The 20,821-nt window shown below is 46.4% G+C and overlaps 1 protein-coding gene across 1 annotated transcript in view; it reads left to right on the forward strand.

Annotated features, from left to right (window-relative positions):
- The first annotated feature begins 585 nt into the window (after positions 1–585).
- zmiz1a (zinc finger, MIZ-type containing 1a) overlaps positions 586–20,821 on the forward strand; it is a 98,933-nt gene continuing 78,697 nt past the window's right edge. Inside the window, 1 exon segment of the mRNA XM_053436196.1 lies at positions 586–839. The gene's annotated coding sequence lies outside the window, so the exon portion shown is untranslated.

The raw sequence follows: 20,821 nt of genomic DNA on the forward strand, positions 1-20,821 counted from the left end.
ATATTATAAAACAAAATTAAGAGATTAAAATCAGAATGCAATATATAACGTTAATTACAACAATGGTTGTTATTATTATCCTTATTATTGTTGTTGATGAACTTAAAAGTGTAATGTGAGTTCATTTTTAAGTAAGTACAACATAAATAAGTAAGTTACATTTTTCAACAATAAAGTGAAATCTTTTAGAGATAATAACTGTCATATGATTAAAAACATAATTTAATACATACATTCAATGAGAAATAGAACTACTAATTTTAATATTTACAATAAATATATTTTCCTATATTTTATATATAACTATAATGTATTTATTGTACATACGATATATCTAACTGTATTGTTAATAATAATATATGTTATCAAGTGTATTGTACTCTTTGCTATAAGCTGCTGTTGACTGAACCAGTATAAGTGCTGGTGTGATCACCTCACAGGCTGGGACACCGAGACAACACCTCTGTGATGATGACAGGGAACCAGACAATAGCCGGAGCCTCTGCTGCTGCCGTTAGCAGCCAATTAGCGCGTAGTTCCACCTTCCACGCTCCGGCGTCCTTCCGCTTCCGCGTTCCCGGAGCTCCGGTGCGTGTTTTCGGCTCGGCCCTCGCAGCTCTGCTCTCCGTGGTAAGTGAATAGCCAGTGTAATCTGACACTTCAACTTGCGGAGCTCCACGGTAGTTGATTCAGTCACTGACTCGCACCGTCTCCGGGGCTCTCACGTCGGTCTTTGTGGAGTGGAGGCAGCGGCGGAGCGGAGGAGCGCAGCGGCGGCGGAAACACGAGGCTCTTTGGAGGAACAATACGCGGATTTGCCACCGAGGTCCGAGCTGAAAGTAAGTTTGGGAGAGCGGTTATTTCTCTGTGCTGTCGCTGTTGTGAAGCGGGGTTCGGACGCTGCTCGTTGACGAGGGGGTGGACACACACAACCACACACACAGATACACTACACACACACTACCTGCTAACAATAGGCTGACCCCTGAGGAACCTCCAGCAGCCGCTGGTGAACTCGAGTCCGGGGCTGGCTGGCTGGCTAGTGGCTGGAGGTGGAGGATCAGATTCCGGCTGCCCGAGCGGTAGCGCAGCGTAGCATCCAGCCGTTTGTGTGTGCGCGCGGCACATCCCGCGGCTCTGGAGCCGAGAGTCGGTGCGTGCGTGCAGGTTCACTTCCACACGGGGTGTCCGCATGTCGTGGAGGCACCGGTCGGGCTTGTGTTGATCGTGTCCTGTGCGTGGACGTGGATCAGCTGGGGGCTCCGTGTGGAGGCTAAACTGAGAATGTGTGTCACTTAGCTAACAGTGTGTCTGGGCTTGTTGACTCCCCTCCAAGCCTGTTACCTACCTGTTGTAATGCAATTAGCAGACACGTCCATGTGTTTCCCTGTCAGGCAGCAGCGTGCCACACCGCTTCAGTGACATGTCCCCTCCTGGCTGATGACTGATAACACTTGATTGTGCTGATCAGAGACCAGTGGCTCCCACCAATGAATGGGAGTCAAGTAAAGTTTCGCTTTCTCAATGCAGGTGGGGATATTTATGTCAACGCTGCAGTAATCTACATGCACTGTAACCTCCAGTGCATGCATGCATCCCTGCAAACAGTCCAGCTCACACATCTGGATTCTTGGACATGAACCCCAATTTTCCCTGCAGCTGAGAGGTGGTGGTGGTGAGCTGCTCCACTCGACTGCAGGCTACTTCTGCCATTAAGTAAGTCTGGCAGACCACCCCCGTTAAATTCCTCCCGTCTGGATGTGAGGCCAGCCGGGGCAGAGCGCACCAGGAAAAGGGGGCTCCAGGCGGGATGAGGAGGTGGAGAAGCAGCAGCAGGAGGAGGCTGTCATGCTTTGCACCCTGCACCAGGACATCTAAACTTATGGAGGTGCTAAAAGTGCAAGGAAGCCGTGGTTAGGTGCAGATCAGCAGTGTTTTGTTATTGTTGAGTTGACCTTTGTTATCCTACAAATGTTCAACGTCTAATCTATATCCTCCCCAATCTGCCCTGTGTTCTTAGCTTCAGGTCAGATAAGAATAAGGACATTTTGGCATCAGCCACCCTAAAAATCCCCATTCCCTCAGAGACCTGCCACACTCTCAACTCAAATTAAACATCACAGGCTCAGCACAGTAAGTATTTATTGCAGGAGTATTGCATTGGATTGCAGGTGTCCCTGTTTTTGTGTCCACTCCCTGTATGTCAGCGCGTTAAACAGCTTTTGAATTGGGTGCTCCCTCCAATGTCTCCTTTCTCGGTAATTTAAAACGGTGATGTAATGAAATTGTTTCAGCAGCAACACTTGTCAGCCGCGCCACATTAATTAGTGCTGTTCGACTATTTTTCTTTTTTTTTCCCTTTTCCTTTCCCTCCTCCTAAAGAACCAGAGCAAACGTGAAGTCATCTCAGCAAAGCATGAAAAGAAGGCACGCTTGTTCAGAGTGGGTTACCTGATGAATTGTGAAAGAAGGAGGGCGAGGAATTAAAGCCATCTGCAACTGTTAGAAACTTGGAAGTGTGCGTTGTTTGTGTGCATGTGTGTGTGTGTGTGCGTGTGTGAGAGTTTTCTTTCCTTCTGTTGTCCCTCCTGGGGCCTCTCTGCAAAAAAGCCAGCCAGCCAGCCGGCCGGCCGGGCTGTGAGACAAGACAGAAAGAGTGTCTGATTCACTAAACAGGCTAAAGGCTCTGGTAGACACACATTGAAATCAAATTTGGGTGATTTCAAAGGCTGTCTAACACGGTGCTGGGTGCAAATGCGAGTGCACATTCACGCAGACGGGGTTGTCTGGGGCCTCGGTGCCATAATGTGGAGGGAATGATGCCGGTAAAGTGAAATCTCAAACAGAGACAGATGCCGTTTTCAGACATGAACCCCGGAGAATGTCTGCACAACGGTTCCAACTTTCTTTTGGCGTTTGCCTTTCACATATGAAGAAGGCAGCAGAAGACTCTCAGCTCAGACATGCACAACAACACAGACGTTTCTGGAGCATCCAGGTGACGGGTGGCACAGCGTAAAGGAGACAGGACGTAACGTTGTTTGAGGAGATCGCGTTTGTTTGCTTACAGCACATCAACAGCAGCGTGGGCCCAGATCAACAACTACTCTCTAGTCTTGTAGTCTTTCCAAGTTGACATCTTCTCTGGTGTATTCTATGTTTAACGGACCTCTTTTTCATCCTGAAATATTTGTATTATTTTTGTATTTTCATTGTTGTGTTAGAAAGGTCATCAACGGGCCCACTCCTGCTTTGCCCTGGCTCACTCAGACATTATGGGACTTTTTACCTGGGGACAGGCAGGAGTTATCTGGAGAAGGCCCACAGCAACTGACTCAGACACTTACGTTCTCACATACCTCAAAAGAAAGTCAGAAGAAAATCTGGAGTTCATTTCATGTTCGAAAACAGTGACAGCACATCCTGTGGCAGTCATACAAGTTGCAGCTAAACATTAGGAAGAATGCACTGAAGTTTCCCACAGCCAGCGCTGATGGAAACAGAAAAGACAATACTCCTTATTGGGTATTTGAATCAGTTTTCTCGTAACTTCACATGTCTTTCACCATTCAGTCTATGTTAAAAGCATCAGGCTGCAACAAGTTTTCTAACACCTGCAGCTATTGTTCCCAGACAGGGGCGAGGTGGAGATGTTCACCTTAACTCCAAATCTCTGAACCTCTGCGCGATGCCGAGCGAGCTAGGACTGATTAAAAGTATGAAAACAACTAATTACTGGTGTCTGAGTAATTAGCTTTTTGTTACTCAGCAATTTAACAAGTTGCCGCTGTTTACTGTGTGCTGGCACAGCTGCAGCCGGCTAAGTGTTTAAAACCTGGCGAACGCTAATCAATGTTTTGACAGCCCTGACATTTCATCTCACTGTTGGTTGGAGGAGTGCTTGGAAACACTCGTTGCCGCCTGTTCGCCTGACACGGATTCTTGTAGTCTGGTGTCTCGCCGTCAGCCCGAGCCCCCCTACTCATGTCCCGAGCAAAAGTCAGCCTTTCTTCTTCTTCTTGCTTTCTCCGTCTCACTTGCGGTCCGCCTTGGCAGCGCATCTCATCTAGACTGAGCCTTTGTTTTTCAAAGTGCCTATTTCAGTCTTTTAATAAGGAAAACTTGTGTTGCCTCGGAGCATTTTAAAGCCTAATTTTTGAGAGTCGGGGCTTAGAGGGAGTTACATCTTAAACGGTTCAGTTTGAGCTGAGGTTGTGCCCTCGTGTCAGACACATAACTACTTCCTAAACGGCGTTGTAATTCTACCCATAAGTCCTCAGCTAAAACTCTCTTCAAGTAAAACCTGGTAATTGCAGTGTAAGTAATACAGAGAAAATGAAGCGCCGAGCAGATGTAACTCATCCGGCGTGCTGGCTGACTGCATGACATCAGTTTTGGTGCGGAGAGCCAAAAGTGGACCAACATGAGGCCGAGGGATAAGACGACCTCAATGCCACACGCTCCTCACCACCGTCCCTCATGCTGCAAAGCTTAGGCGCTGTGGTTCTGGTCGTGCGGTTGACACACGGCTGGTTTTCAACTCCATAGGTGGCTCAGACTGTCAGGGGAGTCACTGCTGAGTCTTTAGCGCAAAACTCTGAACTCTGGATATTCCTCTGGAAATGTCTGGAGGGGCTGTGCGTGAGAACGTAACTCTCCTGGTCAGTTTCTCCGGGGGTTTTCCAGCCATCCATTCAAATTCCAGATAATGTCTGAGTGAGCCCATGTGACAACACGGCAGGAAAATGTCAAGAGAATCCACCACGAGTGAGTAGATGTGTTGCTGCTGTTTCTCAGGTCCTGCCTCCTGTAAGCTCTACCAAGGCGTCACTCGTCACCTGAACACTTCGGACATTTTCCTTTTGTTTTGACCTTGTCGGACCTGGACAATCTCCGACTGCGTTTTTCATACATATAAGGCAAAGTCAAGATTATGTCCACACCCATTTGTTTGGACCTGTTCGGAGTTCATGTCTGAGAACATCTGAAAAAGGTGCGGAATATAACTTCAGGTATAGAAACAAACTTTTGTTTGGCGACCGACAGTAGCTATAGCTGTGTTGTTTGAAACAGGTTGGCCCTGTCAGGGTTTTGCATTGTTTGCCAGTTGTTGTGCTGTTGACAATAATCTGTCTAAATCGTGTAACACAGGCAAAACATAATTCCTGTTTCGGTGGAGCTCTTACTTAACCTTGGGCTCTCCCAACGTCAGGAACATGCAGTCTTCTAAGTGTGTGTGTTTTTTCTTCCTGAGACGAGAGAGTGAAACAGAGTGCAGAGTGGGAGAGTGAAGTTGCTGGCCCACCTCTGTCACCGTCTCATGCATGTTTGATTTGATGTTCTTTGAGAAATGAGCGCAGGGGACGTCACAATGGCCCATGTCCTGTTCCCATCCGCAGAGAGGCTGGGGGCCCTTGAATCATAAATGACACCCGGCCTCACCGGGAACAATATGAGCGTCGAAGCCCGCACAGGAAGAACAAAATGTTCCCTCCATCCATCCATCCATTCGCCCACCGCTGCCGCCTGCACTCAAGATTTCTCACCATCGTAAGCAATTACCCTCACTTTCTTTTTTTACTGCTGATGAAATCCTCACAGAGCCTGTCTCAGCTGTAAGTCGGCGAGGCAGCGGGAAGAAGGTGTAGCGATGGAGAGAGAAAAAGAGATAGTGTGTCTGAGTGAGTGGCGTCGGCGTGTGTCGGTTTGGCATATAAATCCTGTTTAAGCTAAACAAACTCATTGTTCTCATCCTGCAACTGCCGTGGTCTGTGTGTCTGTGTGTGTGTGTGTGTGTGTGTGCGCGTTGTGTGTGCTCTCTCCCTCCCTCCCCTCTCCTCGTCTCTCTCTCCGTCTCCTTTGAGTTGTAAGTACAGTCACTAATTAGTCCCCTCTCCCTCCTCATGCTGGGTCAGTGGGTTTACGGTTTCAGTACTGATCTGCAGTGTTTGCCTTGTATCTCCTGACACCGGTGCACGCCCGCAAGCCAGAGCGCCGACGACTGCAGCCGCCCTCAGGAGAGGCACCTTACACGAGTGTCCCACATGGGTTCACTTGCCAGACATCCCGCTCAGGAGTCAGGGCGGCGCTCTGGCTCGCTCTCCTGCAACGTGCGCAGCGCTTGAGTTGGTGCCAGCTGTTGGAACAACCAGTCCGCCGGAGAAGTGCGCCTGTTGGGTTGAGTCAATAAGTTAAAACCTGTTATGTGCTCAGACAACAGCAGTGTGTTTTTAAAGGGGATTCCAGATTATGCAGGCTAATTTGACATCCACTTCACGTACCCTCCACGCAGCGTGATGCTAATCCTCCCCGCTCGTAGCCGCTAATGGATCTTTTTGTAAAGATAACTTGCTTTGTTTATTATATCATTTGTGCTATAAACAGCCTCTTGTCTAGTCGGCACTCGGAGTACAGGGTGCTGCAGATTTTCCGCTGGAGGTTGTGTGGGAGATGGAGAGTGATGGCACAGTTTCTCCGGAGGTGGTCGAATTGTCTCCAACACGGCCTCCAGGGATACATACGTCCTTGTTTTGTGACAAAGTAAATTAACTAGGATTTACTAATGCTAAGGGACAGCATTTATTCTTTGCCCGCGATGTCACTCACGAAGAAGGAGCCGTGCAGTGTCTGCTCATTCTTTCACATGCATGGAGGGCAAATGGTGAAATGTAGGCAATATGGAGCAGTAGTTTTAATTTGTCTTGGCCGTACATTAACAATGGTATTTCTGTTTGCAGACTAGAGGATGTTTTTTTCTTTTGTTCTGTTGATAAAGCCAGTTGTGGTTGTTACGGAGAGCCCCCTAAATCATAAAGGCATGAAATCCAGAGCTCCACTGCCCTACTAAGACCGCTTTCTTCCCGCTTCTACGACATTGCTCAGCGACAGAAACAGTCTATTACCGTGTGCAGCGTGTTTGCCCGCTTGTTGCCCTCCCCTTGGTTTTGACACCGGTGGTTGGGCCAGCCGCTTTCCCAGGGTTCTAAGGACTGACATCCCTTTCATTTTCCCGCCTGGGCGGCTCAGATAAAGGGGGCATATTTTAAACCTTCTGTGTGGATACACCAACTGTAAAGAGAGATGGAGCTGGCGGGCCGGGGCCGAGCTGCAGCATTAACTTCAGAGCGAGGGAGAGAAAGAGAGAGGGATGGAGGGAGTAGGAGGGAGGGGTGATGATCTAGAGTGAAACAAATAAAGAAGCAAAGAATTTAAAAGTCCACTTTATTAAACGGCAATCTCAGCAATTTATAATATATGGTTGGAAGTGCTATAACCGGCTGCAGACCTGACTTTGCAAATATCACAAGCACTTATTTGCTGCCGCCTCAGACTACCCATCTTTCTCCCTCTCTGCTTTATTCCCGGGTTGTTACACGGAAGGCAATGTGTTTCACCACTTTCCTCTAATCTACCCCTGTTGCAAGTGCGTCCTCCCAGCAAACCAAAGCCACGTCGTTTATTATATCAGTAATGAGACCACGCTAATCATGTGTATTCCGGAGACAGCGATGATACACTGCTTGGTGCTTGCCAGGGATCGGCCTCTAAACAATGTTTATCATTGTCTCCCAGGGCTCTTTAATTATCTGGCAAACATTATTGACAAAACAACAAGGGCTCCTGTGTTTTATGATTTTAAAGGCTGCTGGGTTGCTATTCGCTAATAAGTATTTAGTCCAAGCACAAAATTAACTTAATTTTAAGCATTTTACAGCAACATTTTGGTGTCAAGTGTCGCCTACTGTATATTTTTTACAGATATTATTCATAATGATTGAGGAACGCGAGATGAGGAAAAGGCTTTTGATTTGATCATGTCCTAATTTGTTATAATAACTTAACACTTCTTCAGTCAAAGTAAATGATCTGGTGTAAATGAGTTCTAAATGTGTCCCAACAACGACCATAACTCAGACGTTACAGACGTTAGTCGTTACACAGCTTAGCGGCATTGCTTTCACAGTCATCCGCTAACCTTTACTTGGCCGCCCGGTGGGAGCTGAGTGGAAGCTGAGTGGCATGTGTTGACATTGTTAAAGATACACGTGAGGACATCACACGTTTCATGTCTGGCTCATATTTTTGGAGCGGGGGGGGGGAAAGCAGTTTGCCATACCGCAGCCCGGACTCCACACTTGAGTCTGTTGCTCAATGTCCTGCTAATACGTGCCTAAGTGGAGGAAGCCGATATCTACCTCTGGTTAGCGGTGGTCAGCAGCAACAGACGTGGCTCTGAAATATGAATTAGGGCCAAACTCCCCCCTGACACACACACACACACACACACACACTTACACACCCTCGGCGTCTTCTCCTTGTCATGTCTCTGTAACCATGTCTCCCCTGATAGCAAATCAACATGATTGTATAACAAGAGAGGAGGTGTGTCTCTGTGATGGTTGCATGAAGTCACCTTTGCTTTGCCGTCTGTTTGTGTGGGTGCATGTAGCCGTGTAATGTGTGAGTGTGCATGTGTGTGTGAGAGAGAGGGAGAGGGAGGGAGTGAGGTGGGGGTAGTAGTAGTAGTAGTAGCAGCGGTGGTGGCTTGGGGTGAGGTCCTGCCCTGATTTTCTCTGGAATTCCTTTGTTTTTGGAAGCCAGTAAGGGGGAAAATGAATCCGCGTAGCCCGGGGGTCTCTGCTCCTTGAGAATTCTCTGCACACATCCCTCTGCCGCCAGCTCTGATGGTTTTAGGGGTGGCTCTGTTTTCAAAGCTCAGAACAGCTAAGGTGTTTTTCACCTTCTAGGAAAAAAGGAGATGGAGGGGAAAGAAATAATGACTGCACCAGGCCGAAGCATCTCAGGCCCGGAGGGACCGATGCTACTCAAACTCACATTTACTCCACAGTTCAGGGGGATGGAATTGTCAAATGTAGATCCTCTCACTCAGGGCACAAAAGATACCCTCTGATTATTACAAATGTTAAACAAGCAGGGAAGCTTCTTTCTTTCTCTAAAATCTATTAATAATAAAATGCGTGGTGCCATAGTCGTTTTATGCCTTTTTTAATGAAGCTCCTCTGCAGTTAAATAAGTGCTTTTATAGAGTTTCATGGTGGAAGGTGCAAGGCCGCTGTGGAGATGTTGTCAGGTGCTCTCCCGTGAGCTGAAACATTTCACGTCACATTCACGGCTCATTAAATCTGATAAATCTCGGGTAATGGTGTTAAGAACTGCACAAAGGTATCTCCGTTTACCCTGCGCCACAAGTTTTCCGTGACCAGATCCTTATCATGGGGGGGGGGGGGGGGGGGGTGGGCTGCTGCTTTAAGTAACTAACAACTTCCACAAAGCAGAGCGTTTCCCTCCCTGTTAGAAGGGGGGGTTGAATAGGCTATAGTTGCCTGCCTCTATTGAGCCGGCTGTATTATTCGCTGTCCCCTGGAACAGGCAGGAGGGGGCGGGGGTGGGGGTGTATAGGAGCGGGGGTGAGGAGGTCTGGTCACGTGAGCAATAATAGTCTTCGTGCTGGTCCCTTTCAGGCTGTCACAGTAAATCTGTTTGACTTGTCACTTTCTAAATCATTACGAAGGCTAAAAGCCTCTCTATTGGATTGTGGTGGAAGGGGGGAGGCAGCAGGTTTCCTTTGTGCCGTCTTGACGATGATGATAATCAAGTTTGTTTCTGGGCATCCTGCTGCGCTGCTATAATTAGCTCCTTTTCTTCCCGTCTCTCATCTTCTTTTTTGCATGTTGCTCCTCAAAGTGGAGGGGCAGAGTCGTTGTGCGAGAGGTCATGTGTTCAGTTATGTGCAGAGGCATCAATGGCTTGTAAACACTCTCTCCCTTAGTTTCATCAGGCCCTTCCTGTCATGGATTCAGACGCGAGGCTTGTGTGTGTGTATGTGTGTGTTTTTCTCCCTCATTCACAAGTTCATTATTTAGTGTGTGACAGCCTCCTGGTTTGAAAGAAAAGAGACTAATGGTGATTTTAGTTCATGTGAGGTCTCCTGGTCCTCCCTCTAGGTCAGTCAGGGTGAGAGTCACAGCTAGAGGTATGTCTTAACTTGCCGTGTCACTTTCTGACCAAACTGGTTGCTGTCTGACAGAAACATGACAGAGGAGATCTTGTCCCGCCGACGAAACCCGGTGTGACGTCTGATATCCAAGGGCTGAACTCTCCTGTTCCCCTCTCCGCTTTCAGTTTTTTTTCTTCCTTCTCCTCTCTAGTCTCAGTTTTCTTTTGCTCCTCTCCTTTTCCATACCATCCATCTCCTTCTCCTCTCTCACTCCCTTCTGCGAACCCCCCCTCCCCCCCTCCTCTCTCTCTCTTCCCTTCTTTGGTGTGTGCCAGCAGCACTCATGCCTGGAACAGAACGCCGGGGCAGACATCTGTCGCGCAGTGTCCCCGATCTGATCTGTGGCTCGAAGCATCGGGGTCACAAGGAGTAGCAGCCGCCAATCCAGACATCTGAGAGCTCCAGCTCTACATTTTGGTCCTATTTTTTGTGTCTCTATGTTTCTGTCTTTCTCATTAAAATTCACATAGCACTCAGCCGCAGTGCTTGCACGCGCACACACTCACACACCAGGGTATTAAGCTGGTTGTTGTCTCTTTGTGGAGCATCTGTCTTTTGGACTGCGTATGTCAAACTGAGCTGGCAGTGTCTTGTCTCTCAGATAAAGCTCTTCCTCAGACTCACAGGTGCAGAGAGCAGAGTGAAATGTGGGCTTTATCAACCTGTTCATCAGCTGCAATGATGTGCAGTTGACGTGAAAGGAGGATTTTGACAGTTTAACAGTTTTTTTTGTCTTTGTGCCCGGGGCATTTTTATTAATGACAAAACCAATGACAGAATAAATAAAGACTCCTAAGTGGGGCTGTTCAGTTGTGTTAAAAAAAAACGGTAAAACTCCGGATTGACACTCTTGGCGTCTGACAAGTTTGACAACTTCACATAACTTCTTGAGAAATAAATGTCTGTGTATTGATCAGGCTCAGTTTTCAGGTGCTGCAGTGGCGTTTACCTCAAAACAGGAGAGTTCAGTCTCAGTGACAAGAACAAGAACAAATATGAAAATGGACGATTAAAGGACTCCAGGGTTTTTGTAACCGAATAACTACAAGACTCCTCCACTGTAAGTTACATGACTCTACACGTTCAAACATTATCAGACTGATTTTCTAGCCCTTAGGTTGCTTTTGTCTTTATCAATTTCTCAAAATTATAAAATTTAGCTTGCAGGGATTTGGAGCAGCTAATCCATCACAATGCATTGAGTATTTAGTTTCCCTTAAGGTGTGTAATCTGAATGTTGTGATGCAGGCGACAGCAGAGAGTGAAAACTCCCATCATTGCATTTGAAGACGCGGCGACATCTGATATCCGAGAGCAACACTTATCAAGCAAGAAACAACTAAATTCACATGCTCCTTCTCACATCAGTTTTCAATCACCTGTCGTTCTGATTTGATTTCCTGACAACGCAGCTTGTCAAAGCACTGCTCTCTCTTTCTTTTTTAGCTTTCGTCAGTTTTTTGATACTAGAGAGATTTGAAAATTGTTCCTGCCTTCTCACTTCCATTAGTGCCACACAAAGCAGACTCTGTGATGGATTATCTACCTAATATACGCTTCGGTGCTCCACACGTTGATTTTCAAGTAGAATTTAATGGAAACCAAATGCCGTGTGAAAGCTTGGAAATTAGCCTGTACAGCTATGACTCTTTTTTTTAAAACAGTTGATTATAAATGGGTTCAACACTGTATGCAAAGTTAGACGGCGCATCTCCACTTCCTCCCAAATGAAACAAAAATATCGTGGATACAACCGCTGCCATCTCAAACCAATGTCATCATGAAAGCCCAGTTCATGCTTCTGCATCGCCGTAGATATGCACGAAGCCTACACATGGGGCGAGCATTCATAGTTGTGTGTTGCTGAAATACTCTGGTGCTGGTAGAGTTTCTTCCGGTTTCTGGTCACCTGAGACTTGAGCTTATTCAGTTTTTTGCACTTTTTGCATTAATTGTATTCCGGGCAATGGCAGCAGAAAAATAACCTTCCCCTTTCCTAATTCACAGCCAATCTGTTGTGCAGAGAGGCTGCACGTCAATGAACCTTTGGGTCACTGGAAAAAAACCACGACTGTGGGCAGCGGTTTCAGAGGTCTGCGAATGCACAGGTATGGTCCTTTTAAGATAAAGTATTGGACCCATTTGATTAAGTCAAAGCCTTGGGTGCACTCGACCTCTACAAACCTCCTGAGTCACTCTATGTGAAGCTGCTTTGATTCAGCTCATCTTACATGAGTCAGCAGCGTCTCAAAGTAAAAGGCTGTATAGCATGTGTGACGAGCAGATTATGACGCCAGTCCCCATTCAAACTGAACACTCTGACATCTTGTTTACTGGAGATGTGAATCAGGCCGTGAAGAGATAATTGGGAGACATTACTTTTAGAATGATCTTTTAAGAAAGATAATTGGACCTTTGATATCTTGTTGGCAGGAATACAAATGCTCTTACAAGTGCAAGTTATATAAAAACATACATGTTTACATACTGTCTTTAATATACTGGACATACTCGAGCTGTAGGCTAGACCGTCTGCACTGGCTTTGGATTGGAACGTCTCGTATGACCAGACAAACTCTTGGCCAATGTACACTGAGTTTTAAGACATAGAAAAAAAACGTCTCGCTGCAAATTTCAGATAACATTCACTGAGCAAATATTAACTGGCTGGCTCTGTGCATTAATTCTGTTCACTTACAGTAGCAAAGCCAAGGCTCACACTGTATAAATCCCTCTTTCATAGTTTCATGTCGGTGCTCAATAACTCCCATTCACCGCAATATATCTCCTTTTACTCTGTAATGTGTCTCATTAGTGACTAAGACATCTTCAACACATACTTTTACAGGCTTTTGTTATTTAAATAAGGTAACGCTACAACTAGGAGACATATTAATTATTGATATAACTCTGCTGATCTGATAACTTTTCTCTCTATTCAAATCATCAGGCTAAGATTTCAATTTCCAATAATTAAGTTAATGATTAAACCTGGAAAAAGTAGTGACACATTAGCTTATAAATGTTCAGCACGTCAGCAGTGGAATTGTAAACTTGTTATATAATACACTGTCGCAATGCTAAACTAGAACGGCCCACAGCAGAGTGTGTAATCCGCCCATTAGTCTTTAATCTTTCTTACAAACTAACATGAAAACAAGCCAGCAAACAGAAAAAGGAGGTGGTGGGAAACACTGAATAGTTTTTTTATTTAATCTGCACCAAATTGTACACACTCAAAAAAATTGGCCCTGTACAAAAACATTTGTATCCAGATCTTTGCTTTATTCCCTGAAGAAATTGACAAAAATGTAAAAAAATGCAAGGTTTTACATGGCGCAATGTTAAATAAAGAGACACATTTTTATCCAGCATCTGCTCCTTACAGTATAATGCATTCTTCGCAGACCCCATCCCTCTAAAAACTTTGGTAGAAATTGGTTTAGCACTTTTTTTTTGTCAACAAGACACGGGTGTAGACTTGGCGAATACATTCTCTGTCAATCCAGTAATCCATCGGCTAACCAGTAATTTCAGAACTTGAGTATGTGTGAGCTTGTCTGTGCCCTGTGTCCTAAATCCTGAAGCCTCATGCTCTCTCTCTCTTTTAACTTTTCTTTTTTTTTCACCTGAACTCTTGAGGAAAGAAGTTTCTCCAACGGAATCCACTTAGTGTCCTCATGTGCCTGTTATGCAGCAGCCTGGAAAAGGTGTTTTATACCTGATGACAGGCAAGGTCGGGCCAGTTAAACAGGCCGGTGTGAGTGCGTACGTGAGGGGGTGGGGGGTGGTGAGTCGTGGTGGTGAGAGAGAGAGAGAGACAGAGAGAAAGTGAGAGAGAAAGTGCCACTGCAGCTCAAATGGTGTGCGACCGGCTCCTCAGCTGCGGCTACAAATCAAACAGAACCGAGCCGCCGCTGGCTCTCCGCCATGACACAGATTACTAGCACACAGAAGATTGTAAAAACCATCTTGATGGGTAATTAGTACTCTTTCATTTTTTTTTTGCTATCACTTAGCCGCTGTGTTCATGCAGCCCCAGTAGGTGTGAGTGTGTATGTGGCATCTGTGGTTGTGGGATTGTAGGAAAATATGTTGCAGCGATAAAGCTACATTTTTGCACAATGCACCCGCAGCTGGGCGGTGAACTTTGAGATTGAAAGATCTTGGCGGATCCCTTAAAGTCGGACCGGAGCTGTGAACTCTCGCTGACTCTGCTTTGCGTTTGTGCGTCTTTACGTCCAGGTTCGGCTCTGTGTGTAACCTTGTGCTTGTTTTTAAAGGGTAGCAGGCAGCAGCGTTGTGGCTCTGTGTGAGTGTCGCTGATGCACGTCGTGTCCTGTATGACTTTGACCAGGCAGGCCTTGCAGCTTCACAGAGCGGAGCGGGCTGGAATAGATACACTGAGCTTTAAACAGCTCTGCTCATATACAGCACAAGAGAGAGGGAAAGTAAAAAAAAGAAAAGAAAAAGAGAAACGCTGGCTGGCAGGCTGTTTCCCCCCCTCTCCGATTTCAACATTCAGAATTTTCCCATTAACCCCCATCAGTCACAAGAAGACCTCCACTAAAATGCCTACTTTTACACCTAATGCCGTGAACAATTTTGCAATTTGCGCTGTTATTATCCTAATTTGCACAAGCGAGAAATGAGAGAAAGGGGGGAAAAAAAGCAAATTGTGTGCCCCTTTGATTAAGTGGGATGTTTGAATGTGGGCCCTCCACCTTCAAGAGAGATTTGATACTTGAAGGGGTTGAAGTGTTTTTGATGGAAACTCCATTAATGATTGATAACAGGAGGAGAGCTGTTAAAAATCTCCCTGCTCCAGCACCATCAATAATTAAAAGCTCTCTCCTTGTATTTTGGTGGCACATAACATATCAGTCGTCATCTTGAAATCTTGAGTTGATATCTGTCGTAGGAATTAGGGCTTTGTTTTGATTTCTTATCTCATAATCTTCTGGCATGTAGTGCTTTCTAAAGGCATTGAATTGCAACAGATTGCTACTAATAGCATTGGCTTGGTGCTATTGTTTGCTCATTAAATAATAATAATAAAATGAAATGGTTTATAGTCTTTTAAGACATGATAATGTTTTGTTGATATGAAAATACATCTTGGTGTAGATAGATCAGGGTTTTGATACAGCACAGTAAACGCAACAAACTGATGTGCACTATTAAACACAACCTCAACACAACCTTTAACACTGCTTCTTCCCTGCAGCCCCCGGTCTAGCTGGATTTGCGCTCAACTACATATCAGGACTTGATCTCGAGATGAGCGTGTTCCACACAATATCTAATTTAATAGCCGGAATGATTCAGCCGGGGTTTGTGGTGAAAATCTCACTCACACGCCACATGTCGAGTATGATGTTGAGGCACTGAGTGGATGGTTTGAAATGATGCTGGAGATTCGTGTCAGCCAGTGTATGAGTGCGTGTCAGTGCGGCAGTGCAAGTTCTCCGGAGCTGAGTGCTGATTTGAGCCGCACGGAGATGAGCTGACAGGCCTGCAGGCTTCTCTGTGTCATCGCCAAGGTTCCCTTCAGTCCGTGCAGAAGAATTCTCTCAGAAAGCACAGCTCTACTTCCACACAGGAGACCTGATTAAGTCTTTATACTTGCATGTGGCAGCCACGGACCCGCACGTCCGGCAACTCTGCTAAAAGTGCTGCAAGGCTCCTTTGAGGCACGCACGACTCAAAGTTTTCATGACGCTTCAAGTGGTTGTGGAGTTGTTCTGAAGGTAATGATTGCTCACACACATGCAAGCAGAGAAGGCCTGAAATTGCTTCTATTTGACAAGTCTGCTCTGTTTTTTTCTTGGCCTCCCTCTCATTTACTGGTGTCAATTTTCGAGTTATTCATTGACTAGAAATGGAGCCTCACAGCACAGTTGTCTCCATAGTTCTTTATTCCTTACAGTAACGACAACGTATTTATTGAAGGCGAGCAAAAAAAAAAGAGATATGAAAAGTAGTTGGAGGGATGAAGAGATAATAATGACAGTAAATAAAAAGAAAGAAGAGTAAAGTGATAGCTGGTATCTGTGCCCTGATCAGTGCGTCTCATCATGGCAGCGAGGCTCTGAGTGATGCCCGTCTTGTGTCAACACTGGTGTATTTACATAAGCCGTTTCCTGTCGGCTGCAGCTTCTGTCCTGAGAGTGCCAGGCGCTGCGATGGCGAGGCGGCGTGATTAGATTTACAGATAGAGATTAATGCGAACAGAAGTAATAGCACAAAGGCATAAATCACAGAGAAGAGGGTGGAAGCACTGTGCTTGACCTTTTGAATGGTGATAATGATGCCAGAGTCACAGGGGCTGCAGTGCCAGCGTGCCTGAGTTTGGACAACGCTGTCATAAATGCAGTGTGTGAACGCGTGTGTGTGTGTGTACTAAATGTTAATAGGTGGGGCGGGAGGCACTGGAGTGCATTTGGAGGAGAGTGGCAGCCTGCACGAAGGTGTTGGAACATCGCATGCGACAAAGCGCCGGAAACGAGGAGCTGCACTCAGAGTGTGTGCACACGCAGCGACAGGCTGATACCTCCAGCTCAGGGTCTTTCTTTAAGTGGGAAGTGAAACCCATCTGCTCGCCTGTCTGTTTGTCCGTCTCCCTGGCTGTCCTTGCAACCGCAGAGCATCAGCAGGGTTATTAGAAGAGCCCCATGGCTGCCACTGATAAGGCTCGTATAGGTGCCGCCACTGACAGCGCTGCCTGCCTGCCTGCCTGCCTGCGTGGCAAACACAAGTGGCCTGGCCGGGGGATTACTGCCTGCTGCCATTTCTGCTGATGCCTTTCTTTATGTTATCCTCTCCAGTCAGATGTGCCGCATTTGAATAACTTGGCTGATGTTGTATAAATGGAGCTCCTCGAAAAAATCTCCACCCGCATACAAATGAAGGCGCGTGGACGGAACGCTCGCATAACCGCACATTTAGACTTCCTCGGTTTATTAGTCCCCCGCTCTCTTTTCCTTTGGTTCCTGCGAGTGGCCGCGACTGGTTATTTACATGCTCTGTCACTTACTGGGAGGAGTGATGCTGATGGGTTAGGAGGCTCACTAATCCACTCTGCCGCTGTCATTAGAGAGAAGCAAACAGACTATTACCACCACCTCCTCCTCCTCCTCCTCTTCCTCCTCCTCTCCTCTTTTTGCTCGTCATAAGCCTGCCTGAACCTCTCTCACACACACACACACACACACACACACACACACACACACACACACACACACACACACACACACACACACACACACTTGCACATCCACACGCACGCAGCTGTGATGGAGAGTGCCTCTTGTTTCTTTAGCACTGCTGAGTGGAGCCCTGCTTTGGTAATTGATCCTGTTTGGTACATGGGGAGGGGAGCAAAGAGAGGAAGAGAAGGAGAGAGCGAGGGAGGCCCTAAGTGTTGTCAGTTTGCTGCATTAATTTTTCAACCGTGGCCATTGAGGCTGGAGGGACGGAGGAGGGGCCCACCGCAGAGCTCGCTCACAGGAACCATACTGTACCTGAATCCGTTTTTTGCTGCTGTGTGCTCTGCCTCTCCACGCTGACCGTTGGTTGCTGCTGCTTCCACAATAGGCTCCTCTCTGTGAGACTGGATCATGACCCCACTCAGTCCCAGCCTCTGCCTCCTGCCGATGACAGATTTGTTTTCCTCCGTCTCGTCTTCGACTGTATAAAAATAAGACCTTCTGGTGGTTGTGTGATTGCTTGTGCCGTCTCGTGGTGTACAGTATGTGCAGCTGATAATAGACAGACCTCACTCTGTGCTTTTTGATCCCGGCTCTGGCCGCTGACTCACTGATGATGTCACCGAGCAGAGACAGAGAAGTGTGAACAAAGAGGAAGCAGTTTTTCCCCCTGCTATACTTGCTGTCGCTACCTCTGTATTCTACACAGTTCTTCCCGGTGAACTGTGTCAAAATACTCTCGAGCTATTATTAGCACCAGTGTTATCGCTCCGCCAGTCAGAGGCTGGAAACTGAACCGTCTCCGTCCATCAGAGCCACGTTCACAAACGCTTCCATGAGTCACTGAGAGGTGCTCACAGCCACAGAGGACGTCACTGCTGACATTTGTTTCAAACATGAGTCACAATTTCTTTCTCTTATTCAATACTTCCTAAGTAATTTGAGTATGACACATTTCATTTAGCATCTCTAAGGCTAACCCTCCGCTGGGGGATATAAAGTAACCGGGCAGCAGCACACGGCTTCTCGCAGACGCCATGCAAATATCTAAAAATGCTTTGTTGATGCAGAATGTAAACCACACAGTGAGAGGGAGCTGCCTGGAGGCCATGCAGGAGTTAGGTCATGATCACTGGAGTTACAGCACAGTACAGGATGGGTCACATTTAGAGGACAAATCTCCCAATGGGGATTAACACACTCCAACTTCACTTTACTTGGCAAACACCACACTTTGTCACATTTTGATCCAAAAGATGACTTTAAGACCCGGGAGTCTGTCTCTAATACTTTACATCCATGCTCACTACCATACATTTCACATTGTTTTTCTAAAAGTTTGGCATCTGGACTGAAATAAGCAACGAATGAACAATAGAAACTTACTTAAAGTTCTTTAGTATTGGACTTGATGAAAGTTGGGATTCAGATTCAGCAGAGGTTGAAGGTGAAGTTTTAGTCCTTTGTAAAAGTCAAGGTCTAAAGATAATTGAGCCTACATTTCCCACAATGCAACCCTGTTTGGTTGGATAGATTTCCGGTGCCTCCGAATCTCGGATAACAAGAACTTTCAGCTGAAATAACTGCATAACATTATTTGCTGGTTTCACTCTGAAGTTTGGACATTTTTCTGAAACTTTCCAGGGGGGCAGTATGTGGGAACGCAAATGTCCAAATCAGTTGCTCTGGGGATTTTCTGGAACTTTTCCTACCAGTCCCCCTATTAAATGTCAGAGGGACTTCAAACTGGAAGAATACAAATATCTCCGGATGGAAAAGAGGTGCAATACAGTAGAACTTGGAAAGACAACAGCTTTTGGCACAAAAGATAGTTGCCAGTGTTGATGTGCTGTAAACAGAAACACGTCGGAATTATGTCATGTCCTGCCTCCTGCATGCTCTACCCTGGTGCCACTCCTTGTCTGAAGGGTCCAGAAAGGTTCCTGTTGTGAACGTGTCTGACCGAAACAATCTCCTTCAGTACGGGAAAAATGTCTGGACCTAATTTTCCAGACTTCACAGAGTTCATGTCTGTAAACTGTAGTTTGGCATATTTTATGTGGATTTACTCTCTAAACCTGACACTTTAACCTTAACATGACGGCATACAAGACTACTACAAAAGGCAGAGAGCTGGGCCAGAGATCAAACGTGTGATTTACACCCTTTGTTAGGTCACACAGGTGGAGTCCTCCCTTTTCCTCCCTCTGTATAGTCCCGTCCAACAGGTGTGTTTTCTCTCTCCGGTTTGATTCCCCCTCCACCACCGTCCCGCCTGCTTAGCTAGCCAGGACAGGCCCTCTTCCACTCTAAAACCATGATTGCATTCTTGAGCTATTCCACCCCCTCCTTCAGAACAAGAGCCCTCCACATCTCTCTCCCTTTCAAGTATAGGCTGTTGGCCGTGTTCCCCACTTTGAAGATGTAATCTTGGAAAACACAGAGACATCTCTGGGATTATCTTAAATGTCTTCAGTATGTCAACAGCCTAGCCCTGTAGCAGCGCGGCGCTGGCTGTTTAAGGGGTCGGCTATGATGACAGCCAAGGAAAATGCCGCACCACAGAGGTAATAACAGGGTCAAGCCACTGACTCCATTCAGGGCCAAACTCCCACTGTTCAAACTGGATGATAACAGGCACAATGAAATGATGTATTTCCACACCAGGCAGGGCTGTGTTTACAATCGAAGGTAATAGCAGGGAATGGAGGGCTCATAGCAGCTTGAGTTGGTAGGTGAGGTTCATTTATGTCATGGTATCCTTATCAAATATGTCACGGAATGGCACTGTGTGTCACACCTTGACCAAGCATACACAATAAGGTGAGAAGCATCACCGAGTAGTCACAGGAGGGAGAGTTACTACACCAAACTAGAGACACATAAGTGGGCACTCCTTGAAAAGGATCTTGACTTTGTAATTATATCAGATGTTATCAGGAGGAGATTTTAGGAAGGGTAAGTGCTCAGAAACTAAATCAGAGAGAGTAGCTGCCTAGGGAACACGTTGTTATCATAATTACCTGCTGAGCGATGACTGCAGAACCGGTGTTGATGTTGACGCCGAGCTGCCCTCTCCTCTATCCGACAAGGCTGCCTTGTGTGGGTTGCTGCCTGCCTCTACATCTCTTTGTGCTCTACTCTATGTGTGTTTTCTTTCTTTCTTTTTTTTTCCTCCTCTCTTTTCAGCCAGCAACACAGACGGCCCGGCCAAAAAACGCAAATATTGTTTTGGTGAGATCTGGCTGGGAGATTGGGGAGTTGGACTTGCGTCAGTGTGTACGTGCGGGCGCTGGCAGGCTCCGGGGTTGCTCCCTGGGAGCCGAGGTGAACCGGAGACCTCATCTTCTCTGTATCAAACTACAACCGGCTCCTGCTGGGTTTTTTTTATTAAGAAAGATTGCAACCTTAGCCTTCTCACCATTGGCATTTAAACAGGAGGAAATAACAGATGATGATATCAGAATGGGAGAGAATGACAGCGAGGAGAAACACTTGACCTGTTTGTTTGGGGAAAATGGTATTCCTCTGCTAATTTCCTCCTGATAAGTATCTGACAGCTAATAGTAAAGTGTTTTATCTTGGCTAGGGGGAA

Source organism: Pleuronectes platessa, chromosome 12 (assembly GCF_947347685.1).
Source record: "Pleuronectes platessa chromosome 12, fPlePla1.1, whole genome shotgun sequence".
NCBI classification, from domain to species: Eukaryota; Metazoa; Chordata; class Actinopteri; order Pleuronectiformes; family Pleuronectidae; genus Pleuronectes; species Pleuronectes platessa.